At 37.6% G+C, this 27,925-nt stretch overlaps 1 long non-coding RNA gene across 10 annotated transcripts in view; it reads right to left on the bottom strand.

Moving 5' to 3' along the window:
* LOC107129819 (uncharacterized) overlaps positions 1-27,925 on the bottom strand; it is a 499,418-nt gene that overhangs the window by 288,068 nt on the left and 183,425 nt on the right. For all 10 annotated transcript variants that reach the window (XR_012435061.1, XR_012435063.1, XR_012435059.1 and 7 more), the window contains one exon: positions 27,323-27,366. This is a non-coding gene — a long non-coding RNA (uncharacterized lncRNA). The remainder of the gene's footprint in view (positions 1-27,322; positions 27,367-27,925) is intronic.

Below are 27,925 nucleotides of genomic sequence, written 5' to 3'. Positions count from 1 at the left end.
GGTACATAACGAAATGAAGGCAGAAATAAAGATGTTCTTTGAAACCAATGAGAACAAAGATACAACATACCAGAATCTCTGGGACACATTTAAAGCAGTGTGTAGAGGGAAATTTATAGCACCAAATGCCCACAAGAGAAAGCAGGAAAGATCTAAAATTGACACTCTAACATCGCAATTAAAAGAACTAGAGAAGCAAGAGCAAACACATTCGAAAGCTAGCAGAAGGCAAGAAATAACTAAGATCAGAGCAGAACTGAAGGAGATAGAGACACAAAAAACTCTCCAAAAAATCAATGAATCCAGGAGTTGGTTTTTTGAAAAGATCAACAAAATTGACAGACCACTAGCAAGACTAATAAAGAAGAAAAGAGAGAAGAATCAAATCGATGCAATTAAAAATGATAAAGGGGATATCACCACCGACCCCACAGAAATACAAACTACCATCAGAGAATACTATAAACACCTCTACACAAATAAACTGGAAAATCTAGAAGAAATGGATAATTTCCTGGACACTTACACTCTTCCAAGACTAAACCAGGAAGAAGTTGAATCCCTGAATAGACCAATAGCAGGCTCTGAAATTGAGGCAAGAATTAATAGCCTACCAACCAAAAAAAGTCCAGGACCAGATGGATTCACAGCTGAATTCTACCAGAGGTACAAGGAGGAGTTGGTACCATTCCTTCTGAAACTATTCCAATCAATAGAAAAAGAGGGAATCCTCCCTAACTCATTTTATGAGGCCAACATCATCCTGATACCAAAGCCTGGCAGAGACACAACAAAAAAAGAGAATTTTAGACCAATATCCCTGATGAACATCGATGCAAAAATCCTCAATAAAATACTGGCAAACCGGATTCAGCAACACATCAAAAAGCTTATCCACCATGATCAAGTGGGCTTCATCCCTGGGATGCAAGGCTGGTTCAACATTCGCAAATCAATAAACATAATCCAGCATATAAACAGAACCAAAGACAAGAACCACATGATTATCTCAATAGATGCAGAAAAGGCTTTTGACAAAATTCAACAGCCCTTCATGCTAAAAACGCTCAATAAATTCGGTATTGATGGAACGTACCTCAAAATAATAAGAGCTATTTATGACAAACCCACAGCCAATATCATACTGAATGGGCAAAAACTGGAAAAATTCCCTTTGAAAACTGGCACAAGACAGGGATGCCCTCTCTCACCACTCCTATTCAACATAGTGTTGGAAGTTCTGGCTAGGGCAATTAGGCAAGAGAAAGAAATCAAGGGTATTCAGTTAGGAAAAGAAGTCAAATTGTCCCTGTTTGCAGATGACATGATTGTATATTTAGAAAACCCCATTGTCTCAGCCCAAAATCTCCTTAAGCTGATAAGCAACTTCAGCAAAGTCTCAGGATACAAAATTAATGTGCAAAAATCACAAGCATTCTTATACACCAGTAACAGACAAACAGAGAGCCAAATCAGGAATGAACTTCCATTCACAATTGCTTCAAAGAGAATCAAATACCTAGGAATCCAACTTACAAGGGATGTAAAGGACCTCTTCAAGGAGAACTACAAACCACTGCTCAGTGAAATAAAAGAGGACACAAACAAATGGAAGAACATACCATGCTCATGGATAGGAAGAATCAATATCGTGAAAATGGCCATACTGCCCAAGGTAATTTATAGATTCAATGCCATCCCCATCAAGCTACCAATGAGTTTCTTCACAGAATTGGAAAAAACTGCTTTAAAGTTCATATGGAACCAAAAAAGAGCCCGCATCTCCAAGACAATCCTAAGTCAAAAGAACAAAGCTGGAGGCATCACGCTACCTGACTTCAAACTATACTACAAGGCTACAGTAACCAAAACAGCATGGTACTGGTACCAAAACAGAGATATAGACCAATGGAACAGAACAGAGTCCTCAGAAATAATACCACACATCTACAGCCATCTGATCTTTGACAAACCTGAGAGAAACAAGAAATGGGGAAAGGATTCCCTATTTAATAAATGGTGCTGGGAAAATTGGCTAGCCATAAGTAGAAAGCTGAAACTAGATCCTTTCCTTACTCCTTATACGAAAATTAATTCAAGATGGATTAGAGACTTAAATGTTAGACCTAATACCATAAAAATCCTAGAGGAAAACCTAGGTAGTACCATTCAGGACATAGGCATGGGCAAAGACTTCATGTCTAAAACACCAAAAGCAACGGCAGCAAAAGCCAAAATTGACAAATGGGATCTCATTAAACTAAAGAGCTTCTGCACAGCAAAAGAAACTACCATCAGAGTGAACAGGCAACCTACAGAATGGGAGAAAATTTTTGCAATCTACTCGTCTGACAAAGGGCTAATATCCAGAACCTACAAAGAACTCAAACAAATTTACAAGAAAAAAACAAACAACCCCATCAAAAAGTGGGCAAAGGATATGAACAGACAGTTCTCAAAAGAAGACATTCATACAGCCAACAGACACATGAAAAAATGCTCATCATCACTGGCCATCAGAGAAATGCAAATCAAAACCACAATGAGATACCATCTCACACCAGTTAGAATGGCGATCATTAAAAAGTCAGGAAACAACAGATGCTGGAGAGGATGTGGAGAAATAGGAACACTTTTACACTGTTGGTGGGATTGTAAACTAGTTCAACCATTATGGAAAACAGTATGGCGATTCCTCAAGGATCTAGAACTAGATGTACCGTATGACCCAGCCATCCCATTACTGGGTATATACCCAAAGGATTATAAATTATGCTGCTATAAAGACACATGCACACGTATGTTTATTGCGGCACTATTCACAATAGCAAAGACTTGGAATCAACCCAAATGTCCATCAGTGACAGATTGGATTAAGAAAATGTGGCACATATACACCATGGAATACTATGCAGCCATCAAAAAGGATGAGTTTGTGTCCTTTGTAGGGACATGGATGCAGCTGGAAACCATCATTCTTAGCAAACTATCACAAGAACAGAAAACCAAACACCGCATGTTCTCACTCATAGGTGGGAACTGAACAATGAGATCACTTGGACTCAGGAAGGGGAACATCACACACCGGGGCCTATCATGGGGAGGGGGGAGGGGGGAGGGGGGAGGGATTGCATTGGGAGTTATACCTGATGTAAATGACGAGTTGATGGGTGCAGCACACCAACATGGCACAAGTATACATATGTAACAAACCTGCACGTTATGCACATGTACCCTACAACTTAAAGTATAATAATAATAAATAAATTAAAAAAAAAAAAAGAATTTCTGTGTAAAAACTTGTTGCCTGTAAACAGACAGTTTTATTCCTTCCTTTCTTATTTGTCATCTTCTTGCATGCTTGCAAGCCAGGACTTCTAAAACAATGTTAAATAGAAGTGCCCACAGCAAACTTCTTAGTCTTTTCTAAGTCCTTGGGGAGAAGCTTTCAAAATGTAAGTATGATGTTAAGTAAGATATTTTCTAAAGGCTTGTCACAAATTGAGCAAGTTCCCTCCTATTCTAAGTTCCTGAGAAGTTTTATCATAACATGGTGTTGAATTTCAATTTTTTCAATATCTCAATTCCTAAAATATGTATAGGGCTACTTAGCTTTTCTATTTCTCTTTCTCAACTCAGTTTGGTACTCATTATTTTTCCAGGAATTTGTCCATTTCACCTTAGTTCTTGAATTGACAAGCATAAATTATTTCACAAATATCCTTTTACTCTTCTTTCACTATCTATAAAATCTGCATTTACATACTCTCTGTTAATTCTGATACTGGTAATTTATGTATTCATTCTTTCTTAATCTGTCTTGCTGGGGATTTGTATTAGTTTTTCATTGCTATTATAACCAAATGCCACAATCACAGTGTTTAAAACAACAGAAATTTACTCTCTTAAGTTCTAGAAGCCACAAGTCCAAAAAGAGTCTTGCAGGTCTAAAATCCAAAGTCAGTATGGCTGGCTTTTTCTGGAGGCTTCAAGGGAGAATCTATTCCTTGCCTCTTCCAATTTCTGGTGGGTGCTGACATTCCTTGCTTCTGGCCACATACAGAAATCTGTTTTCCTTATCACACTTCCTTCTCCTCTTCTGTCATCAAATATCCCTCTGCCTCTCACTTTTAAGAACAACTATGGTTACATTTGGGACCCACTCAGATTATCCAGGATAATCTCTATATCGCAAGACCCTTAATTTAATCATACCTGTCACGTCCCTTTGCTATTCTGCTCTATATTTTATTGATTGCTAATGTTATCTTTTTACTTCCTTCTTTTTAATTACTTTGGCTTTGATTTGCTCTTCTTTTCGCTTAAACAGGGCTCATTGATTGTAAACATTTTTTTCTTTGCTAATATCAGAGCTATGAATTTCCCTCCATACAATCTTTATCTCTATCCCCAAACATTTTGATATGCATTCATTAGTTAACCACATTCTCTAATTTAGCTTGTGACTTCTTCAACCCATGAGTCATATAGAAGTTTTTTTTTTAATTTTCAAATATTCATGGATTTTTCTGATTATATTGTTGTTATTGATTCCAGTTTAATTCCATTGTGATCAGAGAACTAACAAAGATTAAGAGAGGTCTGAGAATTTACCTCACTTGCAAGCTAATAAGTTAACCTGACACAAATTTACTGATGCTGGCAGAAGACACAAGACTGCAAATCAGAAATGAAGGACAATTACAACAATAATAGTAGCAAGAGTATTAGCATTTGTGCTTGTTCCCTAAAACCTAATTCCCCTATAGTGATGTAAAGAAGACCAGGTGATATGCTTGCACATGCAGTGCATTGTAATACAGAAGAAAAACTGCAAATTTAGTGATTTTGAATCTTACATAATAAACTGGAAGTCTATCTGGTCTTTGCACCATAGGTCACTAAGACTCCATTCACTTGTTTTTCAGTAATTTTTCCCTGTGTTCTTCAATACGGATAAGTTCTATTAATCTGTATGCAAGTTCAGTGACTCTTTCTTCTGCTGTCTTCAATCTACTGTTAAGCCTAGCCATGGAATATTTCTTTTCAGTTATTGCACTTCTCTATTCTAGAATTTATATTTGCTTCTTTTTTGTAGGTTTCATTCCTCTCCTGAGAATCCCCATTTGTTTTCTCATTATGAACATCCTTTTCTTTAAGTCTTTGAACATATAAAGCTATTTTAAAGTCCTCGTCTACTTATTTCAACATTTATAAAGTCCATCTATTTCTGTAATCTGCCTTTTCCCATGACTACAGATTATATATTCCTATTTGTTCACATGTATAAACATTTTTATTGCATATGATATTGAGAATAATACATTTAAGAGACACTTGATTCTGTTATATACTCTGAAGAGTGTTGATTTTTTTTTTCTAGCATGCAGTTTAATTACTGGTTGATCAACTTGATTTTGAAGAGGCTTTTTAAAATAGAACTTCCATAGATGTGGGGAGTTTGTTAGTGCATGTCTTTTTAAATTTAGCCTTCATACTAGGGAAAATCCTCTAGTCTTAGAACTTTTGTCTTTACTTTTAAAGTGCTTTGGGGTTTCAGTAGAAAGCCCAAGGCACCAAGGCACATATCAAGCCCTTCCAAATAAGCAGGACTCTAAATTATCTCCTCTCTGGTGGGAGTCTGTTCAAATGTCTCTTCAGCTCCTTCAGCCTTTCCACTGTTGCTTTCTACTGGAATCCATGAAGCCTCCTCTGTGCATATCAAGATCAAATATCAGCCAAGGATTTGAGAGACTTTATTCATAGAATTTAGTGCTCTCTCCTTCATAATACTTCCCCTCTAAATTTCTAATCACTCTTGCAGTCCCAAACTCTATACCCTTATACATCAAGTCAGTAAGACGGCACCTTTCTCCTTGAGTACTAGCTGTCCCAGACAATACTCCATAGATTAGATTATCCACTCAGGAACAAAAAAAATTATAAAAATGTAAATCTCACCCAGCAAACTTCCTGTCTTTCAAGGGATAAATTCCTTTCAGTTTCTGCTCGCTTTGGGTAACTCTCCAGTGTCTTCAAATAATAATGGTTTGTTTCCTTTCATGTATTTTGCAGAGTCTATGATTGTTATCTCTAGAAGAGTTAGTCTGACACAAACTACTCTGCCATCACAGGGACAGGAACTTAACTCCACTGGTACTTAAAACCAAAAAAGTAATTATAAATGAATTTGCACTATAAAAAATTGAAATACAAGATGATCCAAGGAAAAGGCAATTTCCTATCTGCTATCTACAAAACAGGTGAAACAACCCAATATAACCCACTTTGCAGGAGACAGGATTAACAGTATAACTAAAACTATTATTTATTTCATTGTAAGTCAATTTGGAAACAAAAACAGTGGGAAGGTAAAATTGTTAACACTGGGGCTAGCTAAATCTCATTTGGAATTCTGCATCCTTATTTAAGTCAGGTTTTCTACCTTGACTCTGTGAATCTTTCCCTAGTATTTATAACAAAACTGGAATTATACTCTGTGTGTGTGTGTGTGTGTGTGTGTGTGTGTGTGTACATATTCTCATGCATAATTGTGAAAAGAACACAGTATCCATCTTTGTGGTGGAAGGGAATCTAACCACCTTCATTTTAGCTTATAATTACATGTAAAAATAAGCATGATTTGTAAGTTATTTCCAAACATGTGGGGACAGAAAACTAAAACATATTTTGAGAAATAACAATGCAACTATTGAAGCTAATAGTACAGTCAGGAAAAAAAAAATGCCTTAGGTAAATTGAGACATTTCCAAAGCTAAGAGTGCCTAATGTTGAAAAGGAGCCTACAATCTAAAGTTTTTGTTTCCATGAAGAACATACATGAGCCTATAGTAAAATGTGCAAATATTCTAAACTCTTTGGAATCTGCCCCCATCACTACGACTACCTCCCAAAAAAATCTGTGATGCCCTAATACCCAAGACCTGTGGCAGCAAACTCTGTTACAATGACAATTCCCTAGAGCAACGCTTTTCAAAATATAATATGTACAAGAATCACCAAAAGATCTTCTTAAAATGCAGTTTTATTTGTGAATGAGGCTGTAGATTTTGTATTTCTAACAAGCTTCCAGGTAGTACTACTGATCCATACTCCACATTTAGAGGAGCAAAAGTGTAGAATTCAGATGGATAATTACTTCTGATAAGTTCAAACTAACATCATGCCTTATTTTCCAGGAATGTCACCTCTCTGAATAGAGTAGATATTGGCTAGGACTAGGTTGAGGAAAGCCAGATACCTTGTAAGCAAAATTTGAGGAGACACTCTGAGGTATTGACCCTGAACTTGTGTGACCCTGAAAGTGAGTGCTTCCTTATATTTTGTACCGTGGGCACCTCTCTGGCCTGACCATAATCTTGACCCTGGTGACAGTTAAGATAAGAATAATAATGAATCTGGGAATTAACACTTCAAGAATAAAGAAACACATGGAATAGGAGAAAGAAGACTGGAAATGTGACATAACTTTCATCCACTCCAAATTATATTGGCTATAACTCTTCCTTGACCCCTGCAGTGCCTGACACCATGTGAAAGGAAGGAGTCAACCTACTCACCCAGAATAATAAAAAGAATATCACAGTCATGGAATATTGCAGAAGATACCCAAAATTTCTAATTTTTATTAGTGGCACAGAATTTACGCTTTAGCCATTAAATATTTCATACAAATAGAAGGAATTTTTCACTGTGCTTTTGAATGACAATATGCTGGTTTTATAAGTGACTAAAATCAAACAAATTCAAGAAAGAGCAATAATTAGGAACCTTGTTTAATTCACTTGAGGGTTATGAATTCTGCTATTTAAAAATGTATCTATAAGATTATAATAATATGGAAAAGGGTCATAATGCAAAATTAAGTTTTAAAATGTATAATATAGGCTGTGGCTCACTCCTATAATCCCAGCACTTTGGGAGGCCAAGGTGGGTGGATCACTTGAGGTTAGGAGTTCAAGACCAGCCTAGTCAACATGGCGAAATTCCAGCTTCACGAAAAAAAAAATACACAAAATTAGCCAGGTGTGGTGGAGGATGCTTGTAATCCCAGCCACTTGGGAGGCTGAGGCAGGAAAATCACTTGAACCTGAGAGGCGAAGGTTACAGTGAGCCAAGATCGTGCCACTCCACTCCAGCTTGAGTGACAGAATGAGACTCCATCTCAGAAAAAATAAATAAATAATAAAATGAAATATTTTGAAATATTACAACTACTTTTTGAAAAATTATACATAGAAAAAAATTTGAAATGTTACGACTACTTTTTGAAAAATTACACATAGAAAAAAATCACCAAAATAACATTTAAATTTTAACCAATGGTTTCCTTTAGGTTAAAAAAAAAAAAAAAAAAAAACTATGGTTGACTCTTTTTTTCCCCTCCATCCCCTTTTCTGATAAGCATGTGTGATTTTTTTAGCTGAAATATTTATGTGTTATCAAGACGAATCACCTCCAAGTTTTATTCATAAAGAAACTTAACCAGTAGAGAGTTTAACAATGCACTTGTCAATTATCATAAATTTTTTGAAAGCCAGTTCTTACGTTAAATTTATAGAGTTGAGCATCAACTAAAACAATCATTACCCTTGACAAAATTCTAATCAATGATGAAAACCATTATGCAAAGTTAAAGAGAAACCTTGTCACCTTTAGTGTTCATAAAATCCAGGGAAAGAAACATAAGGCATATTCAGGTTACTGTCCTAGACTTCAAAAAAGTGGATATCTTAATGCTTTTTTTTTTAATTTTAAAACATACATGATTCTACAACCTGGCATCCTGAGAAACAAAGGTGGGTCAAGAGGGTTAGGAGTGGTCAAAATGGCCCTGGTGCCTGAAGGTAGTAAGTTCAAGCTATAATGGGGCTGAACAGTCTGTGGGAAACAAGACCTAACTCAATCTTAGAGGATGACAAAGTAAAATTTTCAAAAAGCTAAACCAGGATTCTCATATAATTATGTGAATTGGTGTCAAAGTCTTATTTAGCTCATTAATGAGGGAACCAGTAAGAGATAAAGTCGGCTCAAAGGTCATTCGAAGAATTGGGAATTTGTGGACATCTCTAAAAGATGAATTTAGAATGTGATTGTTAGATACAAAACTGATTAATGTCCTAGAAAGCAATAAAATTATAATTTTGGGTTATCATTTATACTACACAGTTACCACGTAACTTCACGGTGTCTAAGCTTTAATCAACTAGTAAATAACAAAATCAACACAAGTGCAGTCTTTTAAAGAAGTAAATAATCCATGAATGATACACATAATGCCATTGATGTCACCTCTGTTTTGCCTTATTTCTTTGTGTTGAAAAATTTTTCTTAGAAGGGGTAAGAAAGCTTTTCCAAAGAAGATGATGTTTAAACTAAGATTAGAAGACAAGCATAAACTAAGATTAGAAGACAAGCAAGCAGTCTAAAGGGGCAGGCGAGAGCATTCCTGGGTGAGAGACATGCATGTTCACCAAAGGAAAGGAAATGGATTTATAACTAGGGACAATGATAAGGACCCAGAAACTTGTAAAATAGCATTAAGGGCCAGATGCAGTGGCTCACACCTGTAATCCCAATACTTTGGGGGGCCAAGGTGGGAGAATCGCTTGAAGCCACGAGTTTGAGACCAACCTAGGCAACAAAGCAATACCCCATCTCTATTTAAAAAAAAAAAAAAAAAAAATTAGCCAGGCACCATGCTGGCTGCCTGCAGTCCCAGCTACTACAGAGGCTGAGCTGAGAGGGTCCTTGGAGCCCAAGATTTTGAGAGTGCAGTGAGTTAGGATTGCGCCACTACACTCCAGCCTGGGTGGCAGAGCAAGCCCCTGTCTGTTAAAAAAAAGAAAAAATAGTGTAAAGAAGGCTAATTAAAGTCTGATTTTCTTGCCAGCAAGTCTTGTTCCTTCCAGTTAATTCTTCAGACTCCAGCCAGTGTGATCTTTCTAAAGAGCTCATTGAAAATCTGATCCTTTCAGTCGTCAGCCTACAATACTCCACTGTCTCCCCTTTGCCTACTGAAGAGCTGTGCTCCTTAGACTGGCTCTCCATTCAGACCCTTCCTAACCTGCCTTGCTAACGCCCTGTGATGAAGTCTTGCTAAGTCACTTACAGTTTCCTGCCACCATCCTGCACTCTTTTCTACTCCTTGGCTGACTTTCTCACTGTCTGCCTAAATCGGTAATTCACAACCCTGGTTGCACATTAAAATGACTTGAAAACTATGAAAACTTACGGATGCCCAGCTCCCAGCTGCAGATCAATTAAATCAGAATTCCTGAAGATGAATTTCTAGCTTCAATTTATTAAAGCTGCACAGGTTATTTTAATGTGCAGCCAAAGTTAAAACGTAATAATATCAAAGAACAAAGTAGAAAAGGCACTTGCTTATTCCAACTCCTTCTCAAAGCCCTCCTTAAATATCGTATTCTCCATGAAGCTCTCCCCGAATTCCTGCTCCCGCTCCTGCACATTAGTCATTCCATTCTCAGTACTCCTGAAGCGCTTGGAACATATCTCCTCCATTTACATCAGATTTTCACCGTGGGACTAATAGTTTAATGATAAGTGATAAAATTCCTCAAACACAATCCTTAAACAAACAGTTTAATCAAATGACTACATCAGAATTCTGGAACCAAAACAGAGCATTTTAAAACCACCAATACTGTCTTTTTAGCTTTTTTGACAAAAAAAAAAAAAAACCCCTATTGAAAGAAAAGTTTCTATATCATATGTGTACAGCTTGCTGAATTTTAGAAACTAAACACAACCCTGTAAAGTAGCCCTCAAATCTCACCAGTATCACAAAAATCTCTACCACCCTGCACTCTCTTCCCCATGACTGTTAATGCCTAAAGTACTATGAACCTGACTTCTAACATGGTAGATTGATTTTACCTTTTTCCTACTTTATAAAAGGAACCATCCAGTATGTGGTCTTGTGTAGGTTTCTTCATTCAGCATTATGAGACTCACTTATATTGTTGCATGTATTGTAGACCATTCACTGTTATTGTTATATAGTAACCCATTAATTGAAGACAGTACAATTTACTTATCCATTCTACTGCTAATGAACATTGTTTATTTTCCAATTTTTTGGCTATTATCAATGTACTGCAGTGATATTCTAGGACATATGTTTTGATCATACGAATGAATTTTTGCTGGGTATATACCTAAGAGGAGAATTACCTAGTTATAGGATATGCATATGCTCCCCTTTAGTAGATACTGCTAAACCACTTTGTAACAAATTTTTCCTTTGATCAGTCCTGTATAAGAGGGCCAGTTCCCTCACCAACACTTGATAGTTTCCATCATTTTTATGTAGCTATTTTCATGGTATCCCATTGTGGTTTTAGTTTACAGTATTGTTTAAGTTTAATACAATTGAGCACCTTTCATATGTTTATTATACACTTCATTGCCTCTTTTGTGAAGGTTTTGCCCACTCTCCTATTGGGTTGTTGTTGATTTTTCTTACTAATTGTGAAATTTGCTAATATATTATGGAGATAAGTCCTTTGTTAGATATGTATACTGCAAGTACTTTTTCCACTCTATAATTCGGTCTTTTGAGAAACAGAAGGTCCTGCTTTTATTTACTCTATTGTATCACTATTTTCTTGCATGTGAGGGTATTTGATTCCTATTTTAACAAGTGTGCATACTCCAAAGTCAGAAAGATGTTCATCTATGCTTTTTCTAAATGTTTTATAATTTTGTCTTTCACATTTAGATCCACAGTCCATCTGGAATTGACTTTTGTGTACATGATATGTTTTTTGCCATGTGGCTATCTGATCAATGCAGCACTATTTACTAGAAAGATAATCTTTTCCCCTCTATACTTCTATCATAAGCCATTTGACCACATACACGAGTATGAGAACCAGGTCCCATCTCCTCACTACTCCAAGCACTGATGGGAGAAGAAGGTCTTTTATATGATCAGACTGGACTCCGTTGGTTTAAGAACCAAGCATGGCCAATCCTAGATGTGATAGACATCAAGATACACACCTTGCTGGGCATGGACAAAGACCAACAAAACTTCCTTGCAATTCTGTCTCAGCAGAACCTTCACTATCTAACCTTATGCTGACGTCTGGTCATTGCCATTTCTTAGCCTGCATCTGTTGATTTTGCTGGTGATGCTGTAAGAGGACCTTTCTCTGATTTTTCCTACTTCAGCTAAGCCCACTTCAGGAGCCCATAGACATAGGAACCACACTGAGAAATCTATTCCCTTTATACATATTTTGTGGTAGTCATCAGCAGATTACTTTTTCTCCCAAGTTCTCCCATTTCTGATATTAAATTTCTCAGGCCTCTACCCTTTCTCCAGTTACTTTTTTTTTTTTTTTTTTTTTTTTTTAAGGCAGAGTCTCACTCTGTCGCCAGGCTGGAGTCCAGTGGCACAATCTCAGTTCACTGCAACCTCCACCTCCCGGGTTCAAGCGATTCTCCTACCTCAGCTTCCTGAATAGTTGGGACTACAGACATGCGCCACCACACCCAGCTAATTTTTGTATTTTTAGTAAAGATGGGGTTTCACCATGTTGGCCAGCATGGTCTCGATCTCTCCACCTCGTGATCCGCCCTCCTCAGCCTCCCAAAGTGCTGGGATTACAGGCAGGCGTGAGCCACTGTGCCCAGCCACCAATTACCATTCTAAGTCTCAAGCTTGCAGCCATCTATCCATGTCTGCTGGACTACAGGCTGCTGCCTACATAAGACCAACCCAGTCTCTACAGTGCTTTTTACAATAACCCACTAGGAATTGCAGATGGAGCCCCCCAGCTCCTTCCATTGAGAGCAATGAGATGAAGAGAGGAAGAGGGCAATCTCTCAACAAGTCAACCATTACAGAGCCTTGAGAACGTTAAAAAGTCCGGCCTGCCACTAGCACATTGTAGTTTATTTTTTTGCCTCATTCTGCCTACCTCAGACCCTTCAACTCCTCACTTTTCACATATCTGGAGGCTAATCCCATGTGAGAAACAGTTCGGAAAACAAGTGTGACAACTTTGCCTGAGTCCCAGAAAGAAAGCTCTCTCTGAAGGGGCCCTTCGGTTGTTTTCCCAGGTGAGATGTTTAAGACTTGATCCCTGTTGTCTGAATTCCTTTCTCACCACACCCAAGGTCATTTTAATGAAAATTCCAAAGTCCAAGCCAAGAGGATAGAGTTGCTCTTAATCCTTCAGCAGTGCCGTCATTTGATCCCTAGACCCGCTGGGGTGATTATTGTGTGTCTGCAGAGCAGGGCTAAGCAGGCAGGAGGAGGAAGTGATTGACCCTGCAGGAGGCCTGTTTCCTGGCCCTTGTTTCTCTGCTGGTGCTGCTGCTACCTCCCAAGCCCTCCCACCACCCTTTCTCCCTATCACCTCAAGATAATGCTGACACTCATGGCTGTTCTTCACCTTTTGGGGAAGTTCACTAATTCATTAACATCTTGTTAATATGATTCAGTGTATTGACAAAGTTGAATCAGCAAGTTATTTAATTCCTGGTTTTTTTGCATGCTCAGAGGAGCTAAGGTTGTGTGTGGAACGTGCAGTTATACTTCTTGACACCTTTACATCTGTGACTTAGCATTTCATCACAAGGTTTAAAAACTGTGTTGTAAAAGGAAATGGAAAATGTAAGAAACAACTTGAGTGCTTTAAAAAAAAATGCTTTAATTTGTTTTTATTTTCTCTCTAACTTCCTGAGTGATGAGAGAATGAAAGGGCTGACGACCAAATGTCTGGGATGTTTTGGGACCTCTCTGTCCCCTGGGCCAGATATGGGAACATTCTCCAGTGCTGCAAGGACTAATCATCAGGCTCTCTTGCTCCTCACTAACAACCAGGCAGAGCGGCAGCCCCCACTTCCCGTCACGCTGAACTCTGGAGGCCACTGATTGCAACCCGGCCAACGTGCCGCCAGCCTTCAGCAAATCTGCCAAAGTCATCTGCTTCGATATTTTCTTGCCTCTTGAGATTAAAGGGGTACATCCTTCCCCACACTGTCTGAAGAGAACAGAGGGGTACTCTCTGCTTCAGGGTGTAAAATGGACTCTTTTCTTTTCAGGGCCTGGAGGCAAACATGTCTAGGGAAAAGCACTCTGACAGGAGAGACTTGACTTCTATTAAAATACTCAGGCTTAAAAAGACTGGAAGCTTTAAGACAGTTTTGGATACGGAAACTGTAAGTAAAGACAAGATTTGAGGCATGACCATTATAAATAATGTCTCTAACATGCTCTTTTTTTTTTTTTTCACCAAACATAAAAGTGCTTAGGAAAGATAAAAATGAATCTGATTTTTTTTTCATAGGAATGATACCACATCAACTTTTAGTCCCTACACCTATACCTCTTTCTCCTCCCCTTAACATCTGCCTTTTTGTCTCACAGGCACTGTTCAGCTCTAACGGGGAGACATTGATGATCTGCTGCTGAAACAGTTCCCATAGACTGGTGGCATGTAGTTCCCCTTCTGTTCTTCACGACTGGCTCTAGGGAATGTCCCTGGATTTTAATTCTCAAAAGCCATGGTTAAACAGAATAGGAGTCTACTTCAAGCTGCTACGGATGATGTGTTTGAACTTCTTGATTTATTAAGATGTGTTCCTAACTTCCTTAAGAAAAAAGTGAGAAATTTTAGCTATTATTCTAATTCCTGTGAAAAGAAAAAAAAAAAAAATACAATGTATTATTTAGAAGGCCTACCAAGAGCCCAAAAGCTCATTATCCCAAAAGACACTCTATAAACTTCACTGCCTATCCCTGGCCTGGATCTGCACATGTGCACACACAGACATGCGGAACAGTGAAGTCACTTCAACTATAGCATTGCTACTTTTTCAGGAAAGCCAAAATAATCCTCTTCATATAATCGTTGGCACCACACATAACCTCATAAATCATACCAATAAAATGTTTTAACATTCCTACAGTTTTCAAATCCCACATTAACTCATAGCGTCCTCCAAACACCCTGTGAGATGTGATTTTACTTTCCTCTTTTTACAGAGAGGGACCTGAGGTTCAAGAAGGTACAGAAAACAAGAAAATGCAGCAGGGACCAGAACCCAGGGCTTCTGACTCTGAATCCACAGTCAGATTCTAGTCTTGCATCTATGATCACTCAACAGCCTTGTGTACATTGGATATTGAATCTAAGTCTTTGATTCCTTTATTGCAAAAAGGATGAGAAGGAGAAGGAAGTAGAGAAAGGTTGAACCAGTTGATATTTAAAGTCTCTTAGTTTCCATAGTTCCATAAATCCAAAAGCCTTTTTAGGATACTTGAGCGGCCACGGCCTCTCCTCAGATTTCTTGAGAGTAATCAATAAGGGTTTTTAGCCTCTTCTTTGCGTAAGGGAGAAGTCAACTGAGGTTACAATGACCTTGAGATTTCCATCAAATCAACAAATGCACATCTAATGAGAAGGCTGTTGCTCTTCTCAAAATCTCTGCAGATCTGTGTGGCATATGCCCTACAGTCTACATGAAGTTTTCTGTATCCACCAAAATCTAGACTTTAGCCTCAAGCAGCTGTTATTTTCATTCTTCCAATGAGGACTCTGATGTACCTGTGTCCCCTCTTTCAATTCCTCTACCCTACAAACGACACTCAATGAAGGCATTGGAGTATCTATTTAGCAGATTATACTGAAGTTTTTTCAACAAGGGAGGTGGCATCAGAGCCCTTTACATTAATATTCATTTTGACACATCCTCTTCTTAAAAATACTCTGCCACCCCAGTCCACATGGCTTTCTCATTGGCTGGCATGTCTCTAGCAATGCTTTGCCTGCTGTCCTGCTGCTCAGACCTTCCAGCACCACCATATGCAGGGGAGGAGGGAATGGAAGCCTAACCTTTTTCATTTAAAGGCAATAACAAGGAAGCTTTCCAAATAAAAAGCCATGGTGTCCAGCCATAGGAGCTTTCCTCTTCTAGGGGCAGACATAGCTGTAATCAGTTGTGTTTTTAAATAGATTCTTTTTGTTTCTTATAGTGACACTGATGTCAGCTAATGTGATAGAGCCGAAAGAGCACCAAGTCTGTCGCTCAGGCCTCCTTTTGCATCTAGATCTCAGTTTCTTTAACTGAAGTAAAAGGGGCTTGGAAAAGAAATGGATTTCTAACTTTTTCATGGAGGGGAGCTTCTTATTAATTCCTACGAAACGTGGGACTCTTCGAGAGGGAAGAAAAGAATGCACTGCTGCTCCCAGCTGCTGATGACAGCACAGCGATTGAGAGCAAGGAAAGGAGGAAGCAGAGGAGCCCCACCAGCTCAGCCGAAAGAAGCCTGGCAGTGTGATGTGCTGATCAAAGTCTGAGAGCCTGGTCCTAATCCTAGCTCTAGGTTACACATACCAGTACTGATTGTAATCAAATCGCCTAACCTATTGTGTAAAAATATGTAATTTCTGCCCCATCTGTCTCACAGGGGTTACATGTGACTAAAAAGGAGTAACGTATACAAAAGCATATAAAATGTTATTTAAAAACATATAATATTTAAGGTTGGGCACAGTAGCCCAAGACTGTAATCCCAGCACTTTGGGAGGCCAAGGCAGGAGGATTCCTTAAGCTCAGGAGTTCAAAACCAGCCTGGGCAACACAGTGAGACCCTCTATTATTAAAATAAAAAAAAAAAAGAAGAAGAAATATATATATGTGTAACATTTACTCTTAGCTGGCAATCTCTCCCACTTAAACGGCCAGCAACATCAAGAAGTCATCCAGTGAAAACCATTCCTCCACTGTAGATTTCTATTAAATGGATCACCAATCTTACTTACCAGGATTGTCTTATGTCAGTTTTGTGTCAATTTTCTAAAACACAACATCTTAGAAAATGCAGGTAATCCTGTGTAATGCCTGTGGGGGATATCTGATTGCAATTGTCATTTTGTATTGACATACTGGCACAGGTTGGCTGTGTATGGATCACATTTGAGACATATGTTTTCATGAAAGTTGTATGAGGGGGAGGGGGAGGAAACATATTCTTCCTCCCCTCTATTTTCTTTTCAAAAAACACAAAATGTGGAGTAATTTAATATTATTGTTACTATTTTTATTATTATGTTTATCATTATTATTGTGATGTACAGATTATTTTCCATTCTGGCCATTTGCCTAGATATTATAAAGCCTCATCCTTTAAAATCAAGAGACAGTCTTCCTTTAGCTAGAACTGCTATCTTCCAGTGATCCACCAAAATGGGAAACACAAAGGGGAAGAGGAGAGGCACCCCATGTACATTATTTCGGCCTTTTAGGAAACATGGAGTTGTTCCTTTGGCCACATCCATGTGAAACCGTAAAGAAAAAAAAAAAAAAAAAAAGGTGATATTGTAGACATCCAGGGAATGGGTACTGTTCAAAAAGGAATGTCCCACAAATGTTGCCATAGCAAAACTGGAAGAGTCTAGAATGTTACCCAGAATGCTGTTGGCATTGTTGTGAACAAACAATGAAGGACAAGATTCTTGCCAAGAGAATTAATGTGCATACTGAGCACATTAAGCACTCTAGGAGACAAGATAGTTTCCTGAAACACGTGAAGGAAAATGATCAGAAAGAGAAGGAAGCCAAAGAGAAGAGTAACTGAAGTGCCAGCGTGCTCCATCCAGAAAAGCACACTGTGCGAGAACCAATGGGAAGGAGCCTGGGGTGCTGGAACCTCTTCCTTATGTCATAATAGGTATAAAAAAAATAAAAGATCTCTGGACTGAAAAAAAAATCAAGAGAAGATTTACAATGTATGGAAATAACTGTAATTTATCATATTAATTTGGGCTACCAGTTGCATCATTTAGAGATTGTGCAAATTGAGTTCACAAATATCACAGCTTTGGAAGATAGAGAAGTGGTTTTGAACATAGAGATTCCAGGGAAAAAAAAGTAATAATAAGATTAAGGTTCAAATCTGCAGTTAAATTAGGAAAATAAATAATTTTTACACAATAATTTATTTTGTCCAAGTTCAAGGAAAGATAAATATTTTTAATGACATACACTACATTGCATTTTAGCATTATTTGTTTCTCTTTCTAAACATAGATTCTGTGGGCTTTTTGCCAGAATTACAAAATTTCTACATGTTTATTTCTACAAAGGATAAAAGAATAAAGTCACCCAGCAAGAGGTAACCACTGCATGACTTCATAACTGAAAGAAGGGCACTTAAACCCATAGGGCTTATGTCACCACAAACATCTTTTGATGGTTTCGCCTGGTATCACCTCTTTCTTGTTCCTTTTCAGGAACCCTGCTTTCTAGAGCTTGCCTTATGGAGTGGGGGGTTAGAATCAGGAACTGCCCTGACCACAGAGGATTGAGCAGCATCGACTGTGTGCTAACTGAAAGTTCAGAGGGAGGCAGTTTGGCCCTTCCTTGGACCTCTAGCTGAGAGAAGGGATGTACACCGAGTGGCACCAACACACCCAGGCAGATGCTCACATTATGAAACATAAATGCAGAGTGAACAGAGTGTTGCAAATCACTCAGCTTGGCTAGCTGCTGCCAAAGCAACTCAGTACTCCTCATGAAGCCTGCTCTGCATTCCAGAAAACAAAAAAAATTATAGAGGCCTGATAAGATAACCAGGTAATTAATGAAGCAATTTCCCCTTCCTGCTCACATGCCTGTATTTATTTTTTAATATAAATTATCATCATCTTAAGCAATAAGTACACTCTCTTCCTGTAACCTTTAAGAACTTAGCCAAATGGAGCAGAACAAACAGTTCGCGTCTTGGTGTCTATTTTGTTTCCGTTTTTAAGCTTACGCCCACACACACAGAATCTTGTAAATATATTCAGCCTTTTTGGTTTTTTGGTTGGTCTTTGTTTTGCTTTGGCTTTTTTTAATTTTATTTTTACAGGACTGGTTTTGTTCTTTTAGTTTTATAGTCTGCTTTTTCCTAGGTTATGTAAAATGGACACTTTTCAATGGTAGCAAATATTCAGTTCCTCCAGTGAATTTTTAAATAATTCCAGCAGCAGTATTACTTTTCCAACAACATTGTATGTGGATTTCCAGTGTCTAAAAACTAGACCTGTGCAGTCCCATCTCTTCCCTTGATACATAAACTTCTCAAGGAAGACAGCAGAATACAGGTCAAAAAATACTTCCCCTGCATCATTTCTCATGAACACATGGTAGTACAGGTCCCTGCTGTTCAATTAAAGATATTCTTGCATATTTTTTTAACCTTGCTAGGTAAATTATTCAAACAGCCAGAAGGGAAATAGTCTCAGAATTCTGTATTGGGCAAAATCATTAATGACTAGCTGGTAAGGGTCAGGAATGATGCAAAAACACTTGCTCTGCCAATCTGTTTCATTCTGGACTTTGTGTTAAACTAATTTTTACAATTTGAGATTCTGGACCTTGTCAGAGAACTCATATATGCCAAATTGTTATGTAATCATTGAAACTACAAGGCTTTTGAAGCACTAAAGAGATAAATAGAACAGTTTGAGGGGTTTTTGGCCCGATCAAGGCAATCCATCTTCTGAATTACTTCTACAGCCACGCAGAGCATGATTTCCTATTGAAATTGTTACTCAGAATATTATCTCCAAGTGGCAGCCTGGCCTTCATCCTGACCATGGTTTCATTTGAAAATAATGTGCATTATAAAAGACAATGGGTCCCCTACAGATCATTTTAGTTTAAGGGTCTAACTGATTATGACCAAGTTCCACTGGCACTCCAAATCATAAAGATAGTGCCATGTTCTATAGAGAGTTCCTTGATAGAATTTGTGTATATCTCAATAGGCTAAAACTTCAGAAGATTTCTGCCACACTAGATTGATAGAAGCTGATGGACAGGAACATGGAATCCTTGTGTTCTAATAGACAGTTAACTTGTGGTAGGTAGAATTTGCTGGACAGCTTTACAATGTGAACAAACAGGATGCCTGTCCTTTATGGGCAGAACCTCTACCATTTGTTCCCCAGAAAAAACAGGTGTGTGTGTGTGTGTGTGAATGTGTGCAGACACATGCTTTTAGCAATAAATGTCTTATTCCTTCATATCCTCTTTGCCCCTTTTATGAAAAAGAATTATGTTAGGCTTTAGTTGATATTTACTTCCATTTCTAATCAAAGTACATGTATTCAGCATTTTATATCTACATTAGACTGTAAAAGTAAAAAAAAATGCAATCATCCATGTATATAGTTTTGAATACAACAGCAACAGAAGTATTCAGTGAACCATCAGTCAAACAAGAAAATTTTGACAGACCAGCAACACATGAGAAAGCGTAAGAAGGGTTAAGAAATCAAGGGAGAAAATTAGATGATAGAGATGAGAAAAGGAAAAAAGACATGAAAGCAGGTGAAAATGTGAAAAGCAAGGAAGAAATAAAAATGTTCTTTAGAAGCAAAACCTTGAGCAGAAGTTTAAAGCATGGACACTAGTGTCAATTATTTAAAAATTGTTTAACCTTTGTCCCAATTTCTTCTTCTAGGAAATGCATCCCACCTATATCATAAGACTATTCCCAGGGGCACATGAGGAAATGCCAGTACAGCCTTTTGCTCAGTAGTCAATGTGAAGTACATGCTTCGTATATGTTAGCTATATATATAAACATATATAACATTAAGTATAATTAACATTAAGGTTACGTTAATTACCTCTCCACAAACATGGTTCAGATGTCCCAGCATTCTAGCAAAAGCATCTAAGTCTTTTTCCAAAGTTTTCACTCTTCCCTGATTCCTTTGCCTCTCTTTGCTACTGTTTAATATCCAAAAAGTCATTCACAAAACAAAACATCTCACTTTGCACAAGGACTCATATTAGGGAAACAATCCAGTCCTTCCTTAAAAATGGTTGTCATCTTTAAATTGAAATTTTTCTCTGTATTTCAACCTGATTTCTTTTTTGAGTGAGAGAGTTCTGAGGACAAAAGCTATATTGTCTTCTTTTCTGTCCTTCACAGTAACCAATTCAAAACTGTTCACAGAGCAGATAATCAATACCTATGATTTAATGAATAATGTGCCTACTAAAGACAGAACAAGAAGCAGAGGTTAATTTTAAAAGTCTATCAAATTTCAGACTCCTAATGAGAATTCCTTGAGTCTTCTGGGTTTCACCTTTTTCACTATAATTGAAATGCCAAGCACAAACTGAGCAGTCTGCTAACAATCTGAAAAGAAAATATATTACAATGATTGTACAGGGAAACTTGGAAGTGATTTTCTCCTGGGCTGGGGGTTTAAACAAACAGGAAGCCCTGTTTAGGATTTGTCTTCATCATCTTTCATCACAAGTCAGCCTGACTTCCTGATGAAGAAATGTGGAACCGCTTTCAGGTTCTCAACCAGATTGGACAGAAATGCCAACTTTAAATGCAACTTTAAATTCAGAAGCTATTTCTGAACACCCGCATTTCCATCAGACCACAGCTCTCTAAAAGTAAAATTTTGTCTCTTAATTTCTATAAGCAGTGGGCAAAAAATGGACCTTTTGTTCTAACTCCACAGTTAAAGGATCACATTTTTTTTCTACGACTGAGCATCCAGAGGGTATGAGGAGCAAACCATACAATCAAGAAGGATAAATTAATAATTATGGACTCCTTAAAGTGTTTTCTTCTCAGTATTAGCATATAGTTTCTGTAGATACTTGAAAAAATATTGCTTATGAAATGAGACTTTAAAGACTCTATTAAAATCTGATCGTGATTTCAGGATAGAAAGTACAAAATACGTCATCATTTGTCTCTAGTCTATATATCTAAAACATACTTTTCAAAAACTAGCAATTTCTTGTTAAACTTCAAATTTCATAAAACTGTTTCGTTTAAACTATCATTACTAAAACAACAAATATAGCAACTTTCAGGTTTAAGTAAAACTTGAGGATTTTTTTTATTCAAATAGATAGTTTTCTACAAAAACTCTAGATAAATTGATGATTCTTCTACATACCTAAAGAAGATGATGCCAAAATTTGATCAAAAGATACAAACTGAAAATGACTAGTATTTTATCTAATATTAAGTAGAAAAATACAAAATCAGGGATCTTGCTACTCTCAAAATTATGTTGAACTATACAATATTTTTAACAATATTCGCCACACTGTGCAATAGAACTAAATACATGTGTGTGTGTGTGTATATATATACACATATATATATTCCTCATGCCTCAGTGAGATTTTTGAACACTTTGATCATCATCTTCCCATCCTCTGTAATGTCACTTTGTACCTCATAAATTTATATAATTATAAATTGATAATGTATAATGAAAAATAAAAAATAAAAAGTATATTGACTTACCAATTCTCACCATAGACATTTATCTACTGGGGCTAGATAGATTTTTCACCTTTTGAATTTTCAAAACCTTTTCTCACTGTTATTTCCAAATATTACTTATTTCAAGTCTCCATTCTTATACTATTCTTGAAAATGTTGGATTAACATAAGAAAGGAAGAGCTTTTATAATACAGATAAGGAAACTAAGAGCAGATTCATCAAATATGATTTTTATCAGACTAATAACAATACACGTCTGCAATTTAAACAAATCTTGACTGAGTTAAATTCTAGAAGGCATTGTTTAATGTCAAAGCCCAGAGGAAGACACTCTAGGCAACTACCACATCACAAACATTCCAGATGTTTCTTGAACACACAGTTCCCTCCCCACTATCAGCCTATGATGACCACCATTCAGCCTTTTGTACTATTATTCTAAATTGCATGTTGAATATTTATTTTTAAAAAACAAAAGAAACAAAAGAGAAAGAGGAAAATAAACCTGAACAAAAACATATACTTTGTTTTCTGTCCAAGAAAATAAAATGTGCATTTGTTGAGAAACATATGAACGAATTTCCTTAGAATGATGTAACCCCTCCTAAAAAAAAATCACAGAAGTCATCACCATGGGTGGTAGGATGCTGAGTTTCCCACAGGAAGCAGCACAGGTAATTGCTTGTTTGTTTTTGTACTGAGAGGCATTCTATTATGTGCCTACAGGTTTCTTCTATGAGAAAATCTGCTGATGGGCCATTTTGTTTCAGGCATTTTGTAGGCATTTGTCTCATGTGTTTAGAAAGTCCATTATCTTAATATGTGTTCTGTAGAAAAAATGAGTAAATGGGAAATACATGTGGTTGGCAAAAAAGCTATACTATGACATAAGAAAAAAAAAACTACAATAAAGTAAACATATGAATTCCACCTTTTAAAATAGAGTCCCTTCTGGAATAAGACTGCAAATTGGAGAATAGCTAAATTATCTGTGCAGTTAAGTTGTCTGAAAGAAATTTAAAGTCAGGCCACTATCGGGCAAGCCCCATTAAAGGAAGCAAGAATTCCTTCGTCACTGCCTTCATCCCCCGGATCCCAGTGAGGTCAATTTAAGAGTTCTACAAATAACCCTGGCTGGTATACACCGAACCACATAGCATGCTAGATGGTGGGGATACAGAAATGAATAATATGTGGTCCCTGCTGTCACGGAATTTATTCCATCAGAAAGAAACAGACCCATAAACAGATCATTCCAAAGTAACAGGGTCTATAATGACAGAGCTATTCCCAGAGTGCAGTTGAATCCAAAGGAAAGGAGGGTACTTGGCTCAGTAGTAAGAAGGGAAAAGCCTCATGGAAGGCTTCCCAGAGGAGACAAGCTCTGTCCTGAGCTTGGAAGAATGGATTGGAGACTTGGAGTCTGCAAGGTAAAAATGGGCAGACAAACATTACACAAGAAGCACAGACACATAAATTCAAAGCAAGATGTGATGTGCTAGGCACTGAAAGACAGTATCACCAGGGTACAAATTTTAAAGTGAGAAGACGAGGTTGCAAGAGCGCAGATCTTAGGGAGTATGTGTACCATGTTCAGGAGCTTGGATGTTATCCAGTGGGTATTAGGAAGCACCTGGAAAATAGAACTCCTCCAATTCCCCTCAGAGAGTTGATCTGAGGGGAAAAAAAATAGGAAGAAGGAAGGCTGGACAAAGGAGCAGAGACATAAACAACTACAGCGATAACAATAATCATAGAAAGCTTACTATGTGCTACTATGGGCAGCTAAGGGCCTTCAGTGCATCTCATTTAATTCTCAACAACCTAACTGTTATTTTCCCCATGTTACAAGTGAGAAAACTTAAACTTAGAGGGTTTGAGCAGTAGAGATGCTAAACTGAGGCCACGCAGGTAGTAAATGGCAGGACTGGAACTGGAATCCAGGCCGTCAGAATCCAAATCCCCTAAGTGGGAAGAGATTGCCCTAGTAAAGAGAATAACTCCAGGTTTTAACAATGCATTTAGTGAGGCAATATGAGCAAAAATCAAACAAACAAAACCCCAACAAAAACAAAAACAGACTTCCTTGAACAGAAATGTCATGAAAAAAGAAGAGACTAGGCTGGGGGTGGTGGCTCACTCCTGTAATCCCAGCACTTTGGGAGGCCGAGGCAGGCGGATCACTTGAGGTCAGGAGTTCAAGACCAGCCTGGCCAACATGGTGAAACCCCATCTCTACTAAAAATACAAAAAGTAGTTGGGCATGGTGGCAGGTACCTGTAATCCCAGCTACTTGGGACACTGAGACAGGAGAATTGCTTGAACCTGGGAGGCGGAGGTTGCCGTAAACTGAGATTGCGCCACTGCACTCCAGCCTGGATGAGAGAATGAGACTCTGTCCCAAAACAAACAAACAAAAAAACACCACCAACAACAACAAAAAAACTAGTTTAATTATCTTAAGAATGTCTGTGATAAAAAAATTAACATCTGTACTCTTTTTCCAGCATGCTCCAAGTATAGACCATTATGAGGCAAAGTAATTTGTTACTACTAACGAAGAATCTTGGATTATAAATGAAAATTCTGTAGGGAAAAAACAATGTCACACATCTAGAAAGAAACTGTGGACAATATGCCTTACTTGATATGCATACACATATTCTCCTAAGGAAAAAAAATTGCCATGCATGCAAGGCCTGGCTACAAAAGAAAGGGATTTGCCTAAAGTTCTAACAGTGGAAGTGAAAAAAATCACTTTAGAAAATGTCTCTTGTCAGCAAAATGCATTTCTAATTAGCTGTATCTTTCAATTGGCTAAATAAAGAGAGCAACTAATTACTCTCACCGGTAGTTTCTTCATTCAATGTTTTTTAGTCATAACTAATAACCTCGAGAGCTTCATGATTCTCAATGTTTCTTCATATTCGGGCAGTTAATCTGACTATTGGGTTTGATGGCTCTGTAGAAAGACACTGTCCTGAAAATTGTCGTATTCCATAAACTACAGGTTAGTTCAAACATATAATAATGCCAGCTTCAAGAAGACAATCCATAAAGTCATCATTTTATACCTCTAATTTCTATATTAATCTTTTTAAAAACAGTGCCTTTATCATCATTATTAATACTTACTGGTGGCTGATGACATCTTTAAATGATTAATGCAGACTTACATTCCAAACATCCTAAAATTCATTGATTCAGCAAATTCGTATCAAATGTCTAACAGGTCAATGAACTACAGAGGATGTTTTAGTGATAAGTAAGGCAGGGAGTTGGAAACCAAGGGCCTTACAATTTAGTCAGCATCTCATTTTATCTACTAACTCCCATAATCAAGCATAAATACTTAAATAAACTCACAGGCTAATCTTCCACAATACCTCTAGCAGAGTTTATCTGCTAAGGGGCGATCTTTGTTCTATTTTCTGCATATCTTAACCATATTAAGAAACCCAGCCCATTTAGTAAGACTTCTATTTCTATGTCAATGGTGAATATGTTGCCTGAAATTTGTACTTTTTCTTTCTAAATGCAGCAAAGTTCTAAATGTTCTTGTGGAGGAAGAAAGCCAACTACAGAAATTATTTACTTTTTTAAAATTTTAAATGTGACATCTTCAAGTCATACTTTCCACGATAAAACATTTCCACTTGCTGACGTGCTCCTCTCTAGCTGAAATGACACAATCATTTCAACCCACTGAATTTAAAACTGAAATGCCTCTTTCTTCTTTCAGAAAGAAAGAGCCACCCTATGATTAAAACTTCCCACAGTTGCTTTTAAAGTGCTTAACGTTTACAAAAAAAAATAAAGTTTTCCTCTATTTTTATCAGAAATTACCCTCCCTACACAAACACTGTGGCTGGCTCTGAGTGGCTTTGCGACAGTAGCCTTGCCCTCCCTCCATTCCCCGACTCTTTCCAGGAGTGCAAGTAGACAGTTAGCTCCCTTTGAGGATTTTCTATCTTGTTCCATGGCCTCCCTCCAAACACTGGTTCCTTTCCCCTTTCCAGCGGCAGCTTCCCTCACATTGCTGAACAGCACAAAATGTCCTCTCAATCCGGTACTAGTTGCTATAGGAAATTGAGGTTTTAGATGATATAGCAATTAAACCAAACAACCTACTTAAACTTTTTCAAGCAAGAATATCTATGAATTACTCCTGAGATCATTATGTTTCCCTCTGCACTGCCTTAATTAGGTCATTGTCATTATTAAATTATTTATTCACCAAACACTTTCTAAATGTTTCTATTATGCAAATCACTTTATTAGGCCCTGCAGCAGAGAACTTTATGAAATTGATACCTGCCTGCCCTCTGGTAACTCAGTCTAGAGGAGGCCCATGCCAGCCTACATAGCTCTATCACAGGAAAATGCTACTGAAGTGCTAGAATAGAGTGGGGAAAAGGCAGAGGGAATGGGAATGTCAGGAAGAGAGTAGCGCTCACAAGATTCTTGGGGGAGCTGTTGACCTTGGCAAGAAAAGATTTTATTGATGTTTTGAGATTCAGCTAAATGAAAGCATCAAAAAGCACAAAAATTACTGAAATAAAGTAAAGAGGGACCCCAATTCCAAACAATTAAAACACAAGTAGGTATTTTTTTTGGAATAAGGATCTGCCTAACAAAATCTCAATGTTTATAGCTTGGGGGAAATCCCTGAGAAATAAAACAAAGATTCATAAGAATCGAGTTTTAAACCTTACTCATCTTAAGGCATCAACTGTCTCCAGGGACCTGGGTGAGACTGGAACTCCTCTTTAGCTTATTTCCATTCCAATCTCAAGAATCTCCACTAATCCTGGCCACTCTCCCTCACACAAAACTCCTTTGGTCTGCATGGTTCAGGTTTAATGAAGCCACAATGATGCCTTCGCCATATTAGTATATGGCTTTTCCACATTCAATGTTCATTTAACAAACATTTGCTGAGTACCTATTACCTGCAAGACTCTTAGCTAAGGAAACAAAGATGAATAAAACATAGTTATTACCTTTAAGGAGCTCACAGCAGGAGATCATGCATATAAACAGCTACCTGAAACAAAATATGAGAAACACTGAAAGATTTGTAAGTATGGAGTTGCAGACAAACAAGAGAGGGGCAAGTAAATTGATAAAGGGAAGGAAAGGAACATTCTAGGAAGACTTCATAGCAAGGAGACCTTGAGGAGCATGCAGAAGTATGCTCACTCTTTGCCTACAGGATGGTAACCAACTATCTGGGAATGAAAGCAAGAATCAGAGTTTAAAGTAGAAGATTAAAAGGGTGAAGTATGCTCTGTTAAGGGGTCTGCACCTGTCCTATAGGCATTAGGAAGAACTTGAAGCTACTTAGAACTTTTTTCTTAATCCATCACCTCAATCATTTATTTTTTCTTTTTGTTACAAACAATCCAATTGTTATTTTTAATGTACAGTAAGTTACTGTTGACAGTAGTAACCCAGTTGTGTTATTAAATACTAGATCTTACTCATTCTAACTATATTTTTGTATGTATTAACCATCACCACTTCCCCCTTATCTATGACCCTTCCCAACCATTGATAACTATCATTCTACTCTCTATCTCCAAGAATTCGATTGTTTTAGGTTT

Source organism: Macaca fascicularis, chromosome 5, assembly GCF_037993035.2.
Source record: "Macaca fascicularis isolate 582-1 chromosome 5, T2T-MFA8v1.1".
Taxonomy (NCBI): Eukaryota; Metazoa; Chordata; class Mammalia; order Primates; family Cercopithecidae; genus Macaca; species Macaca fascicularis.
The sequence above is the reverse complement of the archived record's forward strand: the minus strand, read 5'-3'. Positions and strand labels throughout refer to the sequence as shown.